At 42.2% G+C, this 22,048-nt stretch overlaps 1 protein-coding gene across 1 annotated transcript in view; it reads right to left on the reverse strand.

Annotated features, from left to right (window-relative positions):
- LOC126428420 (peroxidase-like) overlaps nucleotides 1-22,048 on the reverse strand; it is a 346,222-nt gene that overhangs the window by 250,975 nt on the left and 73,199 nt on the right. The gene's annotated exons all lie outside the window — the stretch shown is intronic.

The following is a 22,048-nucleotide window of genomic DNA, read 5'->3' on the forward strand; positions in this document are numbered from 1 at the left end:
TCGATAAGTCAGTTGTGAATGTACAGTTAAAATTATTTTTTTAGAAAAATTTAAAATTACGAAATATTTGTACACTTAAAATTTCCATTACTAATTACGCAATTCTGTACTGTTTATTATATTTATTTCTGGATTCATTTATGAAATAATAATCGAAATTAATATTGTAACAGAAAACAGTAGAAAGTCATTTGTTAAGAAAAATTGCAAACCCGTTGGAATATTGATATTTCCGCAAGGTGTGGGAGTCGTAAGCATGCCTCTGATGTGATCGGACATATTTTTGTATTTTATGAGAACAATGTAATTTCGGATGAAATTACAATGAAATCACTACGCTTAGCTGCATACAGGCGTTGATATACGTCAACGGGGACAGTCGAAAATGCGTGCCCCGACCGGGACTCGAACCCGGGATCTCTTGCTTACATGGCAGACGCTCTATCAGCTGGCTCTATCCATCTGAGCCACTTTTTTTTCTTTTTTTCTTTTTCTTTGGATTTTGCTCGTTTTTGTTCGTTGTATTTCGTCGTAGCGGACGTCACATGACATCCGTTGAAGTTCGTTGTTGATCTTTTCACTCAGTTTTTTTTTTTTTTTTCTTCGGAGGATACCGTGCCGGCTAGTCATCGAGTACACAGAGGATAGTGCGACTGCAGGGACTTATTTCCGGCACGCCTCCCGTGAGACCCACATTCCCAACTTATTGTCCTGCACTACTGGGTGCGTCAAAAAAATGTATACACACTTTGAACTGTCATAGACAGTTTATTTCCCGTTCTACAAGGTTAAGTATCTGTGAGAAAGTAATGTTATGTTTCTGCAACAGGTGGCAGCAGTGGCAAGGAAGTAACTGCAACAGCTAAGTGACGATCCAGATCTAAGGTTAGAATTTTGTGAATGGGTTCAGGAGATGGTGAGACGTGAACCGGGATTTATGGGTAGCATAATTTGGTCGGATGAAGCCCAACTCAATGGAACTGTCAATAGGCACAATTGTGTGTACTGGATGAAGATAATCCTCACATTACAGTTGAAAAGGCTGTGAATTTGCCTGGTGTAAATGTGTGGTGTGGTGTGGTTTGTCTGCAAGGGGACTCATTGAGACTTTCCGCTTTGAAGGTACTGTTAATGGAGAAACGTACCTAACAATGCTTGCTGACTCCATATTTCCTGCCATTCTTGCATTATACGGTAATGATGAGTTTTATTTCCAACAAGATGGCGCCCCGCCGCACTATCATAGGGACGTACGAGCATACCTGGATCACAGTGTGCCAGGCCAGTGGATAGGACGCAGGGGACCAATCGAGTTTCCTGCACGCTCTCCAGACCTCACGCCGCTGGATTTCTTCTTATGGGGCACAGTAAAAGATGAGGTGTACAAACGTACACCTCGTAACCTGGACACACTTTGGAATGAGATTCAGCCGGTGTGCGCAGAAATCTCATTGGACACTTTGGTACGATGTACGGAATCAGTGGTGACGTACTCAGAAATGTATTGATGCTGAAGGCCACCAGTTTGAACATTAATCACATTTGCAAAGTACATTTATTTTTTCCATTGGAGTTTAAGCTTTCCATTTCCAGAAATTTAACATTGTAGAACGGGAAATAAGTTTTCTATGACGCTTTAAAGTGTGTATACATGTTTTTGACGCACCCTGTATATTCATAGTTCCCCTGCTCATTATGCTCTTTACTCACGGCTTTTTGCCGATTCTCGTAAGAGTTCGGGCACTGTTTGTGAATCCGCACAGAAGAAGATGGTCAAATGACCGGTGAGCCTTAACTACAGTATATGACATCTGTTCTTTCGAAATCAAAAGACTGTATGATATACTGAAATGTGAGAAGCTTTATTAACGTAACAACAAGAATTCTGCAACAACAATCTTCAAATTTATTTAGATCGATCAATCCCAACCGTGAGGATCTAAAATGTGACATTTTCAGCTTCAAGAATCAGACCCCTTGACAAGAAGAACTGGAGCCAACTCTACGTGAAAAGCCGTAAGTAAACTAGAAAGTTCATTGTAATCTTCGCTCCTCTCAAATCATCATAAAAGACTATTGTGGACAAGAAATGGAATTAGGAAGGAAGCGGGAGATCACACGCTGAGCGCACAGAACCTATGCGACTTGGCGAACACGGCACGGGTGCGATTGCAGCGCACTCCAGCGTCAGTTTTGTTAACAAAATGGACAGGTTTACAATTTCTACGTCAGCTCTATTAACCCGCATATTTTCTTCCTTGTCCCCATGCTAGTCATGTTGTTCTGTCTGTATTATACATAAATAAAAACATTAGTATCCATGACCTACATCTACATGGATATTAAAAACAAATCACACTTAAAGGTTTCAGGAATTACTGCAAGCAATCGCCGTTTTTTCTTCAATTTTTATTTATTCATGGCCGGTTTCGAATTCCCTGCTATGATACAATTTAGTTTGGTGTATTGTGGGTGTCGTCCATCTGTGGCAAATATAGAGACGAAAAAGTGAGCACTGTATGTGGGAAGAATATTAAGGTTGTAAGATTAATTATATGGTATTACTCGCTGTTTTTATTCTTGTTGCAAGCACTGCTCTGGAAAACATTATGCATGCTTTCCAGTATCGTTAAATACCAAGTGAAACAGGCACTTTTTCATCGATGGCGACTCCCACACACTTTGCAATATATAAACAAACCAAAGAGTGTGGCTCTTGTTGTCTCCAAAGAGTTTTATGGGGGCTGAGATTTCCTTTGCTCATTTTTCGTTTTGTGTAGCATTCGTCATAAAATATATACTTTCTCTACCGGTCATGAATAAATAAAAATTGAAGAAAAAATGGCGATTGGTTGCAGTAATTCCTGAAACCTTTAACAAGACAGTCACAGTGTTCCAAATCCAGAATGGATAAAAGTTTCAAATCACACTTAAGCGCCTGGCGGAGGGTTCATCGAAAAAAATTCAGAATAATTCCCTATTATTCGACTCTCGAACAGCGCGCTGGAAAACGATCACCTATATCCTTACGTGCGAGCTCTGATTTCCGTTATTTTGTTATGATGATCGTATCTCCCTATGTAGGTCGACGTCAACAAAATATTTTCGCATTCGGAGGAGAAAGTGGCGACTCTGAAATTTCGTGAGAAGATTCTGCTGTAACGAAAAAGGCCTTTGTTTTAGTGGTCTCCACGGCAAATCCTGTATAATGTCAGTGACACTCTCTCCCTTCAATTTTCTCGATGTACTCCGTTAATGCTATCTGGTAAGGATCCCACACCGCGCAGCAGTACTCCAAAAGAGGACGGACAAGCGTAGTGTAGGCGGTCTCTTTAGTAGATCTGTTGCATTTTCCAAGTGCCCTGCCAACAAAACTCAGCCTTTGGTTTGGAAATTATTTGCAAAGCACATTGCTAGCCGTACTGGGTAGAGAGGGGGGGGGGGGGGGGGCGCTCTGAGCACTATGGGACTCAACTGCCGGTGTGGCCGTGCGGTTCTAGGCGCTTCAGTCTGGAACCACGTGACCGCTACGGTCGCAGGTTCGAATCCTGCCTCGGGCATGGATGTGTGTGGTGTACTTAGGTTAGTTAGGTTTACGTAGTTCTAAGTTCTAGAGAACTGATGACCACAGATGTTAAGTCCGATAGTGCTCAGAACCATTTGAACAATTTTTTTTATAATGAGTTGAAGTAAGCCTGCCCATACATGTTTACGCAAGTTTTTTGCCTTCAGTTATTTGCTGTCTTCCTCTACAGTTCTTACCCTCTAGTACCATGCAAGTTATTCCCCGATACCTTAACAAATAACCTAACATCTTCTCCCTCCTTCTTGTGCTTCCATACACTCCTTTCTTCTATGAAGTACCTCCTCATTCCTTACTTTATCGGTCCACATTATTTTCAACATTCTTCTGTAGCTCCACATCTCAAATGCTTTGATTCTTTTCTGTTCCGGTTTTTCCACAGTCCATGTTTCCCTACGATACAATGCTGTGCTCCAAATGTACATTCTCACAAATTGCTTCCTCAAATTAAGGCCCATGTTGGATACTGGTACACATCCCCTTGCTAGCAATGCCCTGTTTACTTGTACCAATCTGCGTTTTATTTCCTTGCTTTGTCCATCATGGGTTATTTTGATTTCAAGATGGCAGAGGACGTTATTTTTCATGGTCGCTACTTTTGATGCTCAGTTTATCGCTAATCTCATTTCTTCTACTCCTCAGTTATCTCGTCTTTCTTCGGTTTACTCTTAGCCCATGTTCCTTACTCATTCCTTACCTCTGTTCGGTTCTTCTCCTCATTTCCGCGAAGGATAGCAATCTCATCTGCGTATCTTATCATTCATTTACTTCCAATCTGATCGTTAATCCCACTCTTGAACCTATCTTTCATTTCCATCATTGCTTCTTCCATATATGGCTCAAAAAGAAGAACAGATTTTATAAGTTTATTGCGGACAAACCATAAAAGAAACACAATGCCCACGTCACTGGAACAGAAATGTTCAAAGTTCTTGGAATTCGTTGCGACTATTTTTTTACAGTGCCCCCAACTTGTGATGCAAAATATTGAAACCAAAGAATAATCAAATTGAAAAGCTTAACTGACTCCATTTTCATTATTTGGCTTCCGTAAAAAAAATTTAAGAAATGAAATTAGTTAATACGAATGTAGCCTAATTTAGGGGCCTGTAAACCGGACTTCTGATGTTCGGTTGGCTCGTTTTTATTGAAAAAACCGGACTGCCCGACCTAAAACGGGACAGTTGGCAACCCTTGAACAATGGAAAGACTTCACCCGAATTCCAACACGCAGAGTGATCTATGTTGTGGTGTAGTTGCCATGTTACAAACAACAGTGCAGCTATGTCACAACTTTTAAACTTCCTCTATCCGGCGACATGCGCAGTGTTTATCTTGTATAGTTTGTCTGTAATAAACATTTTGTTTCTGAATCACTCTGCAGATGCAACAGTAGAAGAATGCATCCCTATTTTAAAGCCGTTTATAATGCGACCAGTCCGTCCTTGGTCTTCCGTTCTCATTGTTCATTCTTGATTATTGTACATATTGCACATTAAATATCTTTCCCTGTAGCTACTCCTGTTTTTCTAAGAACCTCAACTCTTGTACCATTTTAAATTGTCGAACGCTTTTTCTACTTCGGCGAAATACCATAAACGTGTCTTGGTTTTTCTTAAGTCTTGCTTGTATTGTCAGTCACAACGTCAGAACTTCCTTTCTGGACCCTTCAACTTTCCCAAAGCCAAACTCATATCACGTACCAGATCCTCAGTTTTATTTCCCGTTTTTCTATACGCAGGCTAAAAGTTATATATGATGATAATGTGAAACATATGGATAGGTTCGATCAACGTGGCAGAGGCGTATGTTGTCGGTATGTATTAGAACTGCTGTTAACTGTTGAGTGACCAGTGTCATTCACGCGAACCACTGGAGAACGGTGTTCTATGCGATGTACCATCAGGTGTTATGTTTCCTGACATGTGGCACTATGCCAGCAGTGTTCTTTAAATCGTTGAGTTTGGAACGCTGTTCTCGATCGAGTCTGCTACGACAGCAGTTTACAAGGGAGTCCGTAACTACCTTAACAGTTAAATAACCTTAAAAATACGCTAGATATTAATGATGTTAACAAACGGTTTACAACTAAGCTATTTTTGCAAAATTGAACTTGGAAACCTCATAAAATGTGTCTGTCACAGGAAAAAGATCAGCGTGTGGTCTAGTGCATACAAAGGGCGTCCGATCCCCAACTGTAGCGAAATTTTCGAACACGGTATGGAAGGCAGCTATCGTTCCGACCAACTATTCGGGCTTGGCATACGTCATTTATGGAGACAGGTAGTGTTTTCCATAAAAAGGGGGCGTGCCATCTGTTTCAGACGCCGATGTGAACAACGTACGGAAGGCTTTTGACACTGTACCACACAAGCGGCTCGTAGTGAAATTGCGTGCTTATGGAATGTCGTCTCAGTTATGTGACTGGATTTGCGATTTCCTGTCAGAAAGGTCACAGTTCGTAGTAATTGACGGAAAGTAAAACAGAAGTGATTTCAGGCGTTCCCCAAGGCAGTGTTATACGCTCTTTGCTGTTCCTTATCTATATAAACGATTTGGGAGACAATCTGAGCACGCGTCTTCGGTTGTTTGCAGATGACGCTGTCGTTTATCGACTAATGAAGTCATTAGAAGATCAAAACAAACTGCAAAACGATTTAGAAAAAAATATCTGAATGGTGCGAAAAGTGGCAGTTGACCCTAAATAACGAAAAGTGTGAGGTCATCCACATGAGTGCTAAAAGGAACTCGTTAAACTTCGGTTACACGGTAAATCAGTCTAATCTAAAAGCCGTAAATTCAACTAAATACTGGGAATTACAATTACGAACAACTTAAATTGGAAAGACCACATAGAAAATGTGAGGAAGGCTAACCAAAGACTGCGTTTTATTGGCAGGACACTTAGAAAATGTAACAGACCTACTAAGGAGACTGCCTACACTACGCTTGTCCGTCCTTTTTTAGAATACTGCTGCGCGGTGTGGGATCCTTACCAGATAGGACTGACGGAGTACATCGAAAAAGTTCAAAGAAAGGCAGCACGTTTTGGATTATCGCGAAATATGGGAGAGAGTGTCACAGAAATGATACAGGATTTGGGCTGGAAATCATTAAAAGAAAGGCGTTTTTCTTGGCGGAGGAATCTTCTCACGAAATTCCAATCACCAACATTCTCTTCCGAATGCGAAAATATTTTGTTGACACCGACCTACATAGGGAGAAACGATCACCACGATAAAATAAGGGAAATCAGAGCACGTACGGAAAGATACAGGTGTCCATTCTGTCCGTGCGCTACACGAGATTGGAATAGTAGAGGATTGTGAAGGTGGTTCGATGAATCCTCTGCCAGGCACTTAAATGTGATTTGCAGAGTATCCATGTAGATGTAGATGTAGATGTATCAAATGGTGGGGGGATGAAAAAGTAGTGTAGCCCACGACGCGGGAACACCCAGCCTTTTTTCAACGCGTACTTGAGAATAGGAGCACTTACTGACTTGGAAAATACTTTACATATAATTTCAAACCTTCACGAAACTTTTTCTCGATTATAATCTCCACAAAATGATTATTGCTTACCACTTTTGCTATTCACGCTGTAAAACTACTGTACGAAACGCGACGTTTTAATGTACTATTTTTTTACTACTAATTTTTTTACTACTAATTGTAGTCGTGAAACACTCACCAGACAGTATTCTCATACATCAGTGAATATAACTGCAAAATTGTTTCATTCTACGATATACAGTTCGAATATACCCGTCAAATACATGTAATTATACATTAATAAGTAATTATTTAGGTTAGTGAGCGTAAAACATTTGAGAAACATGTTATGCTGGCTCGGTAGTTGCATCTGTTAAACAGTCCAAGTCTCCTATTCCCAGGAGTTGGCTGCATTCAAAACGTCATTCACCGGGGCTACTAATCGGTCATTTCCAATTACTCATTACAATTTCTGTGAAAACTATACAGACAGCGGAGCTGTGTCCTTTCGCACTAAGTGTATTACTGACGTCAGACAAAGACTTTTTTTCATTCATTTCTGCGTCACGGTAATTGTTGGTCACAATTTCAACATAGAATTGCCTGATGTCTGAAATAAGAGTCGTATCAATTTTACCTAGTTTATAGATCACGCACTTGTATTATATTTGTCGTGCGTGTCTTTGGTTAGTGTTTCACCGTGTATTAATACAATGTCATTAATCAAGAAGAAGCAGAATAGAAGCAGCGAAGCGTGTCGAATCAACTAAGCAGTGACAACGCTAACGCAGTACTGCGCACTGCTCTCACCACGCTGCACGCCAGCGCCATCTGTTAGTCAGCGAACGCAGTTGTCTGTCAGAACTGCCGCCAGATGGCAGCAGGTATCAGGCACACTTTGTCAACAGCTGACAAGCTAACTACGATTTCGTTACCAACGTTCTGACCGAATGTCTGACGTGCACACAAGAAAGAATATGTCGCTAACATCATCCCTTAAACTGTTCACTATTATGGTTTCAAAATACGCACCATAAATGAATGTGCGTTTGAATTGAAACAACGGTAATTAAAGAAATGAATCAAGTAATCTTTATCTACGTCTAGAGCCATACTCTGCACTGTAAAGTGGATGGCAAAGGGTACTTTCCATTGTAACAGTTTATTATTGCTTCATCCCGTTCCATACGCTTACGGAGCGCGGGAAGAATCTGTGTAATTATTTGTGGTACATTTCTAGAGTCATCATTTAAAGTGTGTTCTTGTAACTTTCTAAGCTGGCTAGTTTGCGTCTCATATATATTCGTACAACCAAATACTGTAGTGTCTGAATATATTTAAGAAGTAGGTGACATACTGTCTCACTACATATGGAGATCAACATTACGGTGAAGCAATTTGAACTTCTTCAATAAGTTTGTTTACATGGCAATCTTCCGCAATAGCTGTTACAATAAATCATTATTGGTTTCTCCGTCTTAAACTGAGTAAATGAGTATTTCTCACTAGACGCGTGGTCGTTCTGGAAATATGGAGGCATAACGTGTTTTTACATTCTCATATGTATATATTAAAAACAGTATTTCCTCAAAGAAGTGGCCTACAATTTACATACTTAAGTCTTTCTCGCTCTTGTTTACATAGTTGTTTTCCTTCGTTGTTAGCGAAACCTGAGATACACAGAAACTTTGTTGCGTGTCAACAATTGGCAATATTTTTCGTTTTGGACCTCACTTCTTCTTACGCTGCGTTGGTGTTATTTCCACTTCACGTAACATTCGTAAAACTTCACACGAGAAACAGTACTGCCAATTTCACAAGTTCCGCGCTCACCACAGTCTTCATGTTTCTGTGTGTGTGTGCATGTGTGTGGAGGGAAAGGAACTTGAAGATGTGGTAGTGGTAAATGAAAACTGACTGTGAGTGGTGTGGGAGAGTGGTAGTGAGTAGGGGACATTTATAGAGGTGTGGTCGAACGTCTATGTTTGTCATACTAATGGTCTATTCACTAAGAAAAAGTGTGGTCTGCCAGGCTAGTCCAATCATTTATGAGTTGTTTCTTTCCTGTTATGGTTTTCTGAATGCGGCAGTTTTCTTGTAGGGTGAGAAGGTGTTTTTTGTTTTTTATCTGTATGATAAAAAGAGACAGAAACACCGTAGGTAAACTGCAAGAAAACTTTGTAAGCAAGTACCGTTATTAATTGATAAACACCAAAATGTAGAGACTTATTATGCATCCGTATTTCTAGAACGACCACAGAAGATGCTTTATATATGTCTGGTGAAAAATACTCGTTAATTGCAATAGGCGTAGTAATAACAGCTGCTACGAAACAGGGCCGTGTAAACTAGAATATTAAGGAAGTTAATAAATACATCTTAATGTTTGTCATTATATGTAGCAAGACAGTGTGTCACACACTTCTCAACTCTATCCCGACACTATTTGAATCGATGCTCCCGGATAGCCGCGCACTTTAGCGTTCGGAGTTAGTTTTCCTGAACGTGTTTTGGGTTGTAGAGAGCGTCGTATTATAAAACTACCATTAACACTCCACTCCCTTTCCCCCTCCATTCTATTACGGGATTCGGAGAGGCGCGGCGGACCAAGATTGTATGCACAGTACGCAGTAAGGACGACGGCGTCCGTGCTGGCCAGCCTGGATGTGGTTTTTAGGCGGTTCTCCACATCCCACTAGATGAATACAGGGCTGGTTCCAAAGTCCCACTACCCAAACATTTAGGAAACTTTTACAGTGTCATGTGGGATAACACTAAATGTAGACAATTTTTGCGTCTGTATATGTAAAGGGCAATGTCCTGAGTGACTGACTCATCATTGTCCAGCATAAACAGTGAATGACAGAAACTTGAAATTTGCACGTGTGGATCTTATGCTGTAGGCGTCGTTTAAGAACCGATTTTCCGAAATTCCAATGTAAGGGAATGGAGTTCTTTTTTTTTTTTTAATGTTGCTATTAAGGCAATTTTGAAGCAACACCTAATAAAATTGGTATTTAGTTTCTTGGTCAGAAATAAAGAAACACATGTTTCAGCATCTTTGGAAATATAATCCTATGGAAGTGAAATAGTTGGTGAAAGTTTTTTTTAAAATAATTCATTGCAAAAGTATTTATAAAGGTAAATCTTTGAAAACTGATGTTTGGCTTCATAGCTATAGATGGAAAAAAATTCAACCTCAAAAGGGGTGAAATCAGGTCAGACTGATCCTCCAACTTAAATCTGAAGTTTGGAGAGAGTGTGGATCATAAGCTGTAGGCATCGTTTAAGAACCGATTTTCCGAAACTGCAGTCCTAAGCAGTTGAAACAAGGGACGAAAGGCTTCTTGAAAGTATGGCGTTTTATGGGAAGTTTGTAGCTAGAACTGCAAAAACTGGTACTTGGTCTCTCAGTCAAAAAAATAAGAAAAATATGCGTTTCTGCATTTTTGGAAATTCAATCACTAAGGGAGTGAAATAGCGATTGAAAGTGTTTTTGAAAATAAGTAATTACTAATCAATGGTATCTGTTCTTTCGAGAACAGTTACTATCTTCATATATACTTAAATGGCTAACCAGCCATTGATCTTCGTCTGTGTGAGTGCACACAGGTTGCCCGAACTCTTACGGGAATGGTCAACTTAAGTGGGCGCGAGTAACGAGTGGATGGGTAAAGTATCTATTAGGAAAATTACGTATGTAGATTGGGAACAGTTGGGAATGTGAGTCTCACGGGAGGCCTGCAAGGGATAAGTCCCTGCAGTCGCGCTATTCATCTGTGTCCTCGGTGGCTCAGATGGCCCTCTCTGTGATAAAAAAAACTGAGTGAACAGATCAACGAACAACCTGAACGGGTGTCATGAGACGTCCGCCCCGAACATATACAAGGAACAAAATGAGATCAACAAAGAATTAAAAAAAAAAGATGGATAGAGCGTCTGCCATGTAAACAGCAGATCCTGGGTTCGAGTCCCGGTCGGGGTACACATTTTCAGCTGTCCCCATCAAGGTATGTCAACAACACCTGACAGCAGCTGAGGATTTCAATTAATTATCATTTAATTACTAAGGAATTAGTAAGGATTTTTAAGGCTACACATACGCCAGTTTGTATTTGATTCTCAGTCAGAAATAAAGAAAATACGTGTTTAAGTGTTTCTAGAAATGCAGCCCATAAAGGAATGCAATAGGAGATGAAAATATTTAAGAAAATATTTTGTTGCGTTAAACAAAAATTTAAAGCCAAATTTATGGAAATTAGTATCTGTGTTCTCGGTTAGATGTAAAGAAACATTTGTTAGGTGATAAAAGTTGGTATGGAAATATCTCCAGAAGAACGCAAAAGACATGATAACAACAACTTTGGACATAAGCTGCCAGAATCGCCTGGTGAGAGGTACATTTGGAAAAGACCATGGTTATAAGGCATTAATTAGCGCGAAAAGCTTAGAAGGCGTAGCAGTTTGTGAACAACATAAAAATTAGATTAAATCAAAACAAACAAAGAAAAAAATCGTCTCATGGCCATACGACCTATGCGAGAGAAGCAGCGGGCGGTAAGACAGTTTATTTGTAGAATAAATAGCCTGTTTCCTTATAAGATTAACGGGCCCTACAATACACGCATAGTTTATTTATTGAATAAATAGCCTGTTTCCTTATAAGATTAATGGGCCCTACAATACATACAATTGCTGCTATATGCACCTGTTACAGTGTTAAAATTTACTGTTTGCAGCTGAACGTTTTAGTTGCTACAATTGCGTCGTAGACTAGCGTAATGCACACAGATGGGAAATATGATTTATGTCGCACTCGAGCGAGAGGACGGGTGGGGAAAGGGTGGGGGTTGGAATCTCATTGACTGGAGCAGAATTGTCTTTAGTGGTGAGTCCCGCTACGAACTGAGCCGTGTTAACCAGGCAAGGTGTTTGGAGACGAGATACTGCCTATAGGAAAATTAAAGAGACCTTTGGAGAAAAGAGAACCACTTGTATGAATATCAAGAGCTCAGATGGAATCCCAGTTCTAAGCAAAGAAGGGAAAGCAGAAAGGTGGAAGGGTCTATACAGGGGCGATGTTCTTGAGGACAATATTATGGAAATGGAAGAGGATGTAGAAGCAGATGAAATGGGAGATACGATACTGCGTGAGGAGTTTGACAGAGCACTGAAAGACCGGAGTCGAAACAAGGCCCCGGGAGGAGACAACATTCCATTAGAACTACTGACAGCCTTGGGAGAGCCAGCGCAGACAAAACTCTACCATCTGGTGAGCAAGATGTATGAGACAGGCGAAATACACTGGACTCGCATTCGGAAGGACAACGGTTCAATCCCGCGTCAGGCCATCCAGATTTAGGTTTTCCGTGATTTCCCTAAATCGCTCCAGGCAAAGGCCGGGATGGTTCCTTTGAAAGGGCACGGCCGACTTCCTTCCCCATCCTTCCCTAACCCTATGGGACCGATAACCTCGCTGTTTGGTCTCTTCTCCCAAACAACCAACCAACCAACAGGCGAAATACTCTCAGACTTCAATTATATAATAATTCCAATCCCAAAGAAAGCAGGTGTTGACAGATGTGAAAATCACCGGTTTAATAAGTCACTGCTGCAAAATACTAACACGAATTCTTTACAGACGAATGAAAAAACTGGTAGGAGCCTAACTCGGAGAAGATCAGTTTCGATTTCGTAGAAATTTGGAACACCCGAGGCAATACTGACTCTACCTCTTATCTTAGAAAATAGGTTAAGGAAAGGCAAACCTACGTTTCTAGCATTTGTAGACTCAGAGAAAGCTTTTGACAATGTTGACTGGAATACTCTCTTTCAAATTCTGAAGGTGGCAGGGATAAAATACATGGAGCGAAAGGCTATTTACAATTTTTACAGAAACCAGATGGCAGTTATAAGAGTCGAGGGGCATGAAAGGGAGGCAGTGGTTGGGAAGGGAGTGAGACAGGGTTGTGACCTCTCCCCGATGTCATTCAATGTGTATATTGAGCAACCAGTAATGGAAACAAAAGAAAAATTAGGAGTAGGTATTAAAATTCATGGAGAAGAAGTAAAAACTTTGTGGTTCGCCGATGACATTGTAATTCTGTCAGAGACAGCAAAGTACCTGGAAGAGCAGCTGAACGGAATGAACAGTGTCTTGAAAGGAGGAGTGAGATGAGCATCAACAAAAGCAAAACGAGGATAATGGAATGTAGTCGCATTAAGGCGGATGATGCTAAGGGAATTAGATTGGGAAATGAGACACTTAAAGTAGTACAGGAGTTTTGCTATTTGGGGAGCAAAATAACTGATGATGGTCGAAGTAGAGAGGATATAAAATGTAGACTGGCAATGGTAAGGAAAGCGTTTCTGAAGAAGAGAAATTTGTTAACATCGAGTATAGATTTAAGTGTCAGGAAGTCGCTTCTGAAAGTATTTGTATGGAGTTCGAAAATGGTTCAAATGGCACTGAGCACCATGGGACTTAACATCTGTGGTCATCAGTCCCCTAGAACTTAGAACTACTTAAACCTAACTAACCTAAGGACATCACACACATCCATGCCCGATGGAGGATTCGAACCTGCGACCGTAGCAGTCGCGCGGTTCCGGACTGTGCAGCTAGAACCACTAGACTACTGTGGCCGGCATTTGTGTGGAGTGTCGTCATGTATGGATGTGAAACATGGCTCGCAGGAGAGATTCTGTAAAGTTTGGAAGGTAGGAGACGAGGTACTGGCAGAAGTAAAGCTGTGAGTACCGGGCGTGAGTCGTGCTTCGGTAGCTCAGTTGGTAGAGCACTTGCCCGCGAAAGGCAAAGGTCCCGAGTTCGAGTCTCGGTCGGGCACACAGTTTTAATCTGCCAGGAAGTTTCATGGACGATATAGTTTGGACAAGAAGAGAATAGAAGCTTTCGAAATGTGGTGCTACAGAAGAATGCTGAAGATTAGTTGGGTAGATCACATAACTAATGAGGAGGTGTTGAATAGGATTGGGGAGAAGAGAAGTTTGTGGCACAACTTGACCAGAAGAAGGGATCGATTGGTAGGGCATGTTCTGAGGCATCAAGGGATCACCAATTTAGTATTGGAGGGCAGCGTGGAGGGTAAAAATCGTAGAGGGAGACCAAGACATGAATACACTAAGCAGATTCAGAAGGATGTAGGCTGCAGTAGGTACTGGGAGATGAAGCAGCTTGCACAGGATAGAGTAGCATGGAGAGCTCCATCAAACCAGTCTCAGGACTGAAGACAACAACAACAACAACATGGGCATGATCCTCCAACGAGCTCGGGATTTTGACCATCGACGTCTTCAAACGGACAGAATTTGGCATGATGTTCCTGAAGACGACTTCCAACAACTCTGCCAATCAACGTCGAGCCGAATAACTGCTTGCATAAGTGCCAGAGTTGGACAAACACGTTACTGCCGTGCTCAATTTGTGAATCTCTTTGTCTTAAATAAATGATCCAATTTTTCTGAAATTATAATCATTTATTTGTCTGTACATGGCAAACAGGGCGGGGCAAGAGTGACTGTCTGCACGCCTCCGTATGATCCCTAATTTCTCGTATCTTATCTTCGTGGTCCTTACGCGCAATGTATGTTGAGCAGTAGACTCGTTCGGCACTCATCTTCAAATGCGGATTCTCTAAATTTTCTCAGCAGTGTTCATCGATAAGAACGTCGCCTTCCCTGCAGGGATTCCCATTTAAGTTCCCAAAGCATCTCCGTAATACTTGCGTGTTCTAACCTACCGGTAACAAGTTGTAGTGGCCCGCCTATGAATTGCTTCAATCCGACCTGGTACAGATGCCAAATATTCGAGCAGCAACGTTCTATATGTGGTCTCCTTTACACGTGAACCAGTTTTTTGTAAAATTCTCCGAATAAACCAAAGTCGACCATTTGCCTTCCCTACTACGGTTTTCACACGATCGTTCTATTTCATGTAGCTTTGCAACGTTACGCCCAGTTATTTAAAGGACTTGACTGTGTCAGTCAGGACACTAGTAACAGGTTCGTTCTTCCTACTCATCCGCATTAACTTAAATTTTTATACATTTATACCTAGCTGCCATACATCACTCCAACTGGAAATTTTCTCTAAGTTGTCTTGTATCTACCTAAAGTCACTCAACTTCGACACCTAACCGTACACCACAGCATCGTCAACAAACAACCACAGATTGTTGCCCACAGTGTGCGCCAAATCATTTATGTATAGCCGCGCCATCTAAGGCTGCCCCCGTCGGATGTTCGAGTCCTCCCTCGGGCATGAGTGTGTGTGTGTTGTCCTTAGCGTAAATTAGTTTAAGTTAGATTAAGTAGTGTCTAAGCCTACGGACCAATGACCTCAGCCGTTTGGTCCCACAGGAACTTACCACAAATTTCCAAATTTCCATTTTGGTGTACAGAGAACATTCCTTGGGGCACTCCTGACGATACCCTTGTTTCTGATGAGCTCTTGCCGTCGAGGACAACATACTGGATTCTATTATTTATGAAGTCTTTGAGCCACTCACGCATCTGTGAACTTATTCCATATACTCGTACCTTCGTCAACAGCCTCCAGTGGGTCACCGAGTCAAATTCTTTCCGGAAATCTAGAATTATGTAACCTGCCTGTTGCCCTTCATCTATAGTTCGCAGTACGTCATGTGAGAAAAGGGCAAGCTGAGTTTCACATGAGCGACTTTTTCGAAAACCATGACGATTCGTGGAAACAAGCTTGATAGTTTTAAGGAAGTTTATTGTATTCGAACTGTGAATATGTTGAAGAATTCTGCAGCAAACAGAAGTTAGGGATATTGGTCTGTAATTTTTCAGGTCTGTTCTTTTACATTTCTTATTTACTGGAGGCAGCTGCACTTTTTTCCAAAAAAAATGGCTCTGAGCACTATGGGACTCAACTGCTGTGGTCATCAGTCCCCTAGAATTTAGAACTACTTAAACCTAGCTAACCTAAGGACATCACACACATCCATGCCCGAGGCAGGATTCGAACCTGCGACCGTAGCACTTTTTTTCCAGTAGCTTGGGACTTTGTCTTAGGCGAGAGATTCACGAAAAATGCAAGCTAGGTAAGGGGCCAACGCCGTAGAGTACTCTTTGTAAAATCGAACTGGGATTCCTTTCGATCCTGGTGATTTGTTTGTTTTCAAATTTTTCAGTTGTTTGTCTACGGCAGGTATGTTTATTTCTATGTCGTCCATACGGGACGATATGTTAGTACGGTTCTCCTGCGTTTCGTGGTGCGTCGCTTTTTTTTTCCCTCCCTAGAACGTACTCCTTGCCGTGTCTCGTGCTGGCAACTCACTCAGGCAGCACTGACCCCCGCGGTGGATATCTTCTGGCTGTGCTGTGTGTGTTATGAAGTGTGACGGCCCTCACAGTACCTTGGCGTCCCGCTGAGGTTATTATTCCGTTTGACGATTTTGCCTTGTTTAAAACAGACGTATCGAGTTCTACCTACGAAGAAGTCCTCAGTCCAGTCGAGAAGCTGGTTGGACGAAAGCGTGTGGCAACTACACTGAAGCGTCAAAGAAACTGGTACAGGCATGCGTATTCAAATACAGAGATATGTAAACAGGCAGAATACTGCGCTGCGGTCGGCAACGCCTATATAAGGCAACAAGCCACGAAACTCCACAGAGACAAAAATTATTGAGCATATCTGGGATGCCTTGCAACGTGCTTGCGGATTTATGGACAGCCTTGCAGCATTCATGGAGTCAGTTCCGTCCAGCACTGCTTCAGACATTAATCGAGTCCATGACACATCGTGTTGCGCTACTTTTGCATGCTCGCGGGGACCCTACACGATATTAGGCAGGTGTACCAGTTTATTTGGCTCTTCAGTGTAAATGCCCTGCCGGCCAAAGTGGCCGTGCGGTTAAAGGCGCTGCAGTCTGGAACCGCAAGACCGCTACGGTCGCAGGTTCGAATCCTGCCTCGGGCATGGATGTTTGTGATGTCCTTAGGTTAGTTAGGTTTAACTAGTTCTAAGTTCTAGGGGACTAATGACCTCAGCAGTTGAGTCCCATAGTGCTCAGAGCCATTTGAACCATTTTGTAAATGCCCTCCTCGGTTAACCTTCTGTGAATGGGGGGGTTCAGTGAGGTGACGATGACGACTTTGCGACGTGGGAGGCGAAACAGTGATGTTACTACTTTTTGTTATTGTTTCTATTTCTGCTAGGCTGTAGCCATTCAGAGTGTACGGCAGAGATACGGGTCGGTTCGCGACCTCTGCAGATACGGCCTGACGTCAGACGCCGCATATCTGCCGTTGCGTAAGGGAACGCCCCACCGGTTTTTGCAATACGTCCAGGGTACTACACTGACGCTGCCAGGGATATATATGTCCGTGAGTCTTCGTAATCCACTGTAACTGCAGTTGCACGAAATTCTTTCTCTGCATTGCTAGGCAGTTTCATCTGGAAACGCTCCGACCCCGGAAGTTGAGTGGTCACCGCGACAGAATGTAAATCCTAAGGGCCCGGGTTCGATTCCCGGCTGGGTCGTAGATTTTCTCCGCTCAGGGACTGAGTGTTGTGTTGTCCTAATCATCACCATTTCATCCTCATCGACGCGCAAGTCGCCGAAGTGGCGTCAAATCGAAAGACTTGCACCTGCGGTCTACCCGTCGGTAGACACTAGTCACACGACATTTATATCTGGCAACAAAAATATGTTTGTCCAGTTCTGATTTATCGTCAGGAAATACTTTAGCATTCTTCTTGAGATCTAGTGCCTTTTCCCTGTGTAAACACGAACTGATCTTTGATTGATAATACGCGCGATATAATAATAATAATAATAATACTAATTATAATAATGGACACCACTGCTTCTGCGCCCGGCGTGGCCTGAGCTACCAAAGTGAACCGGACTGTCTCATCTGTCTATGGGTGAACAATCCCAAACAAATAAAATTAGCATTCTGCCTTTTCAACCACAAAGGTTTTATATGCTTAACGTCAAATCAAATATTTAACATATTAACTCATGTGCAAAGTAGTCTGACGTTTGAAGCTGTTATGTACACGGGAATTCGATGCTTTAAAGACATAGGCGTTGGGTGGAGGTAGGGGAGAGTGTTAGTCTACTTGTTGGTTTATAACAGGACGCGATCTACAACCCAAAAAACGTTCAGGGAAACTAACCCTGGCCGCAAAATGAAAAGAAAGTATATGGACACCAGAGGACCCGAGCGAAACTTTCCCAGCCGGCCGCGATGGCTGAGCGGTTCTAGGCGCTTCAGTCCGGAACCGATCGACTGCTAGGGCCGCAGGTTCGAATCCTGCCTCGGGCATGGATGTGTGTGATGTCCTTAGGTTAGTTAGGTTTAAGTAGTTCTAAGTTGTACGGGACTGATGACCTCCCATAGTGCTCAGAGCCATTTGAACCATTTTCGAAACTTTACCACTTTTCTAGTTATAAATAATGGCTGTGTCTGGAGTAAGTGTAGCCGTTGGGATAAAGGTAGTTGTGAAAATGAAGAGAAAACAACGTTAAAAATAAACCGAAAGACGCGAAATAATAATCATGAATTTATTATACCTCCCGGTAAATGCACTGAAGCGCCAAGGAAACTGGTACAGGCACGCGTATTCAAATAGAGAGATATGTAAACAGGCAGAATACGGCGCTGCGGTCGGCAACGACTATATAAGGCAAAAAGTGTCTGGCGCAGTTGTTAAACCGGTTACTGCTGCTACAATGGCAGGTTATAGAGAGTTAAGTGAGTTTGGACGTGGTGTTGTAGTCGCCGCACGAGCGATAGGACATATCATCTCCGACATAGCGATGAAGTGCGGATTTTCCCGTACTACCATTTCCAGATTGTACCGTGAATATCGGGAATTCGGTAAAACATCAAATCTCCGTCATCGCTGCGGCCGGAAAAAGATCCTGCAAGAAGGGGACCGACGACGACTGAACAGAATCACTCAGCGTGACAGAACTGCATCCCTTCCGCAAATTGCTGCAGATTTCAATGCTGGGCCATCGGCAAGCGTCAGCGTGCGAACCATTCAACAAAACATCATCGATATAAGCTTCCGGAGCCAAAGGGCCACTCGTGTGCCCTTGGTGAAGCTTTTCGCCTCGCCTGGGTCCGTCAACACCGATATTGGACTGTTGAAGACTGGAAACATTACCTGGTCGGATGAGTCCAGTTTCAAATTGTACCGAGCGGGTGGACGTGTACGGATATGTAGACATAGTCAAGAATCCATGGACCCTGCATGTCAATAGAGGACTGTTCAAGCTGGTGGAGGCTCTGTAATGGTGTGGGTTGTGTGCAGTTAGATTGATATGGGATCCCTGATACTTCTAGATACGATCCTGGCAGATGACACGTACATAAGCATCCTGTCTCATAATCTGTACCCGTTCGTGTCCACTGTGCATTACAACGGACTCGGGCAATTCCAGCAGGACAATGCGACACTGACATGTCCAGAATTGTTACAAAGTGGCTCCAGAAATATTCTTCTGCTGGCCACCAAACTCCTCAGATATCAACATTATTGAGCATATCTGAGATGCCTTGCAACGTGCTGTTCAGAAGAGATCACCACACCTTCGTACTCTCACGGATTTATGGGCAGTCCTGCGGGATTCACGCTGTCCCGTCCAGCACTACTTCAGACATTACTCGAGCCCACGCCACGTCGTGTTGCGGCACTTCTGCGTGGTCGCGGGAGCCCTACACGATATTAGGCAGGTGCACCAGTTTCTTTAGCTCTTCAGTATATCCTTCCGTGTGTTTCTCATTCGGAATGTTTGTCGCAGCAGAGATCGGGGATTGTCAGTAGGGTCACATAATCTATAACTCCAACTCGACTAGCATTCTCTATTACAGTAACCATGTTAGGCCGTAGCAACAATACGTGAATCGCAATTGAAGAGGACATTGTCAAACATGTTCGTCGTTTCGGAAAGTATATTAGTTTAGAAAAGTCTACGATCGGCAGAGATAATAGACTACTGCAGTCGTAACGGTTGTTATCTATGACAATACTGTATAGTAATTATGCAGTTAATAAGTACATTAAAACAAATAAAGTGGTATTCGTAATACGATAATATGTCTCTTGCTACTGATAAATACGCAAGCTTCGTAAAATATAGGTATGAAGCTGGGCATCCATGATGCCATTTTAAAATTTTTCTCAAGTCATAAGTTTTAGCGCGAAATCGGTATCCAATGTGAGAAGCCGATTAAAAAACCTTTCAAACGATATATCGTCGATCGCTGTACGTTTAGTACATGTTGTAAAAAAATGATGTTGACTGCAGAAATAATATACAGGATGATATTTTCCACCGTGTACACACTCTAGGGACTGATATATGAGAGGATACGACATAAAGAAATGTATGGTTTCCCAGCTAGAGACTATTTATTCAATCATACTTTGTACCATGCAACCGCAGTTATAGTATACATGGTTCCATCCGAGAGGGTGGTACTGTTCCTAATACTTCATGCCCTAGCCCCCTCTCCTGCCACAGTAATTGGTAATGCTGTGTCCGATACACACCACTTGCTGACTCACCTTGTAGTGGACGGGATACAGCGTTGTACACAATGGTTCTGTATTCGAATCGAGAGCTTCTCGACATGGTGTTTACTTGTTGTTTGTTGCTGTTGTGGTCTTCAGTCGTGCGACTGGTTTGATGCAGCTCTCCATGCTACTCTATCCTGTGAAAGCTTCTTCATCTACCAGTACCTACTGCAGCCTACATCCTTCCGAATCTGCTTAGTGTATTCATCTCTTGGTCTCCCTCTACGATTTTTACCCTCCACGCTGCCCTCCAATACTAAATTGGTGATCCCTTGATGCCTCAGAACATGTCCTACCAATCGATCCCTTCTTCTAGTCAAGTTGTGCCACAAACTCCTCTTTTCCCCAATTCTATCCAGTACGTCCTCATTAGTTATGTGATCTACCCATCTAATCTTCAGCATTCTTCTGTAGCACCACATTTCGAAAGCTTCTATTCTCTTCTTATCCAAACTATTTATCGTCCATGTTTCACTTCCATACATGGCTACACTCCATACAAATACTTTCAGAAAACACTTCATGGCACTTAAATCTATACTCTATGTTAACAAATTTCTCTTCTTCAGAAACGCTTTCCTTGCCACTGCCAGTCTACATTTTATATCCTCTCTACTTCGACCATCATCAGTTATTTTGCTCCCCAAATAGCAAAACTCCTTTACTACTTTAAGTGTCTCATTTCCTAATTTAATTCGCTCAGCATCACCCGATTTAATTCGACTACATTCCATTATCCTCGTTTTGCTTTTATTGATGTTCATCGTATATCCTCCTTTCAAGACACTATCCATTCCGTTCAACTGCTCTCCCAAGTCCTTTGCTGTGTCTGACAGAATTACAATGTCATCGGCGAACCTCAAAGTTTTTATTTCTTCCCCATGGATTTTAATTCCTACTCCGAATTTTTCTTTTGTTTCCTCTACTGCTTGTTCAGTATACAGATTGAATAACATCGGGGACAGGCTACAACCCTGTCTCACTCCCTTCCCAAACGCTGCTTCCCTTTCATGCCCTTCGACTCTTATAACTGCCATCTGGTTTCTGTACAAATTGTAAATACCCTTTCGCTCCATGTATTTTACCCCTGCCACATTCAGCATTTGAAAGAGAGTATTCCAGACAACATTGTCAAAAGCTTTCTCTAAATCTACAAATGCTAGAAACGTAGGTTTGCCTTTCCTTAATCTATTTTCTAAGATAAGTCGTAGGGTTAGTGTTGCCTCAGGCGTTCCAACATTTCTACGAAATCCAAACTGATCTTCCCCGAGGTCGGCTTCTAACAGTTTTTCCATTCGTCTGTAAAGAATTCGTGTTAGTATTTTGCAGATGTGGCTTATTAAACTGTTTACTTACGGAAATGTGGTGCTACAGAAGAATACTGAAGATTAG

This window comes from Schistocerca serialis, chromosome 12 (assembly GCF_023864345.2).
Source record: "Schistocerca serialis cubense isolate TAMUIC-IGC-003099 chromosome 12, iqSchSeri2.2, whole genome shotgun sequence".
NCBI lineage: Eukaryota > Metazoa > Arthropoda > Insecta > Orthoptera > Acrididae > Schistocerca > Schistocerca serialis.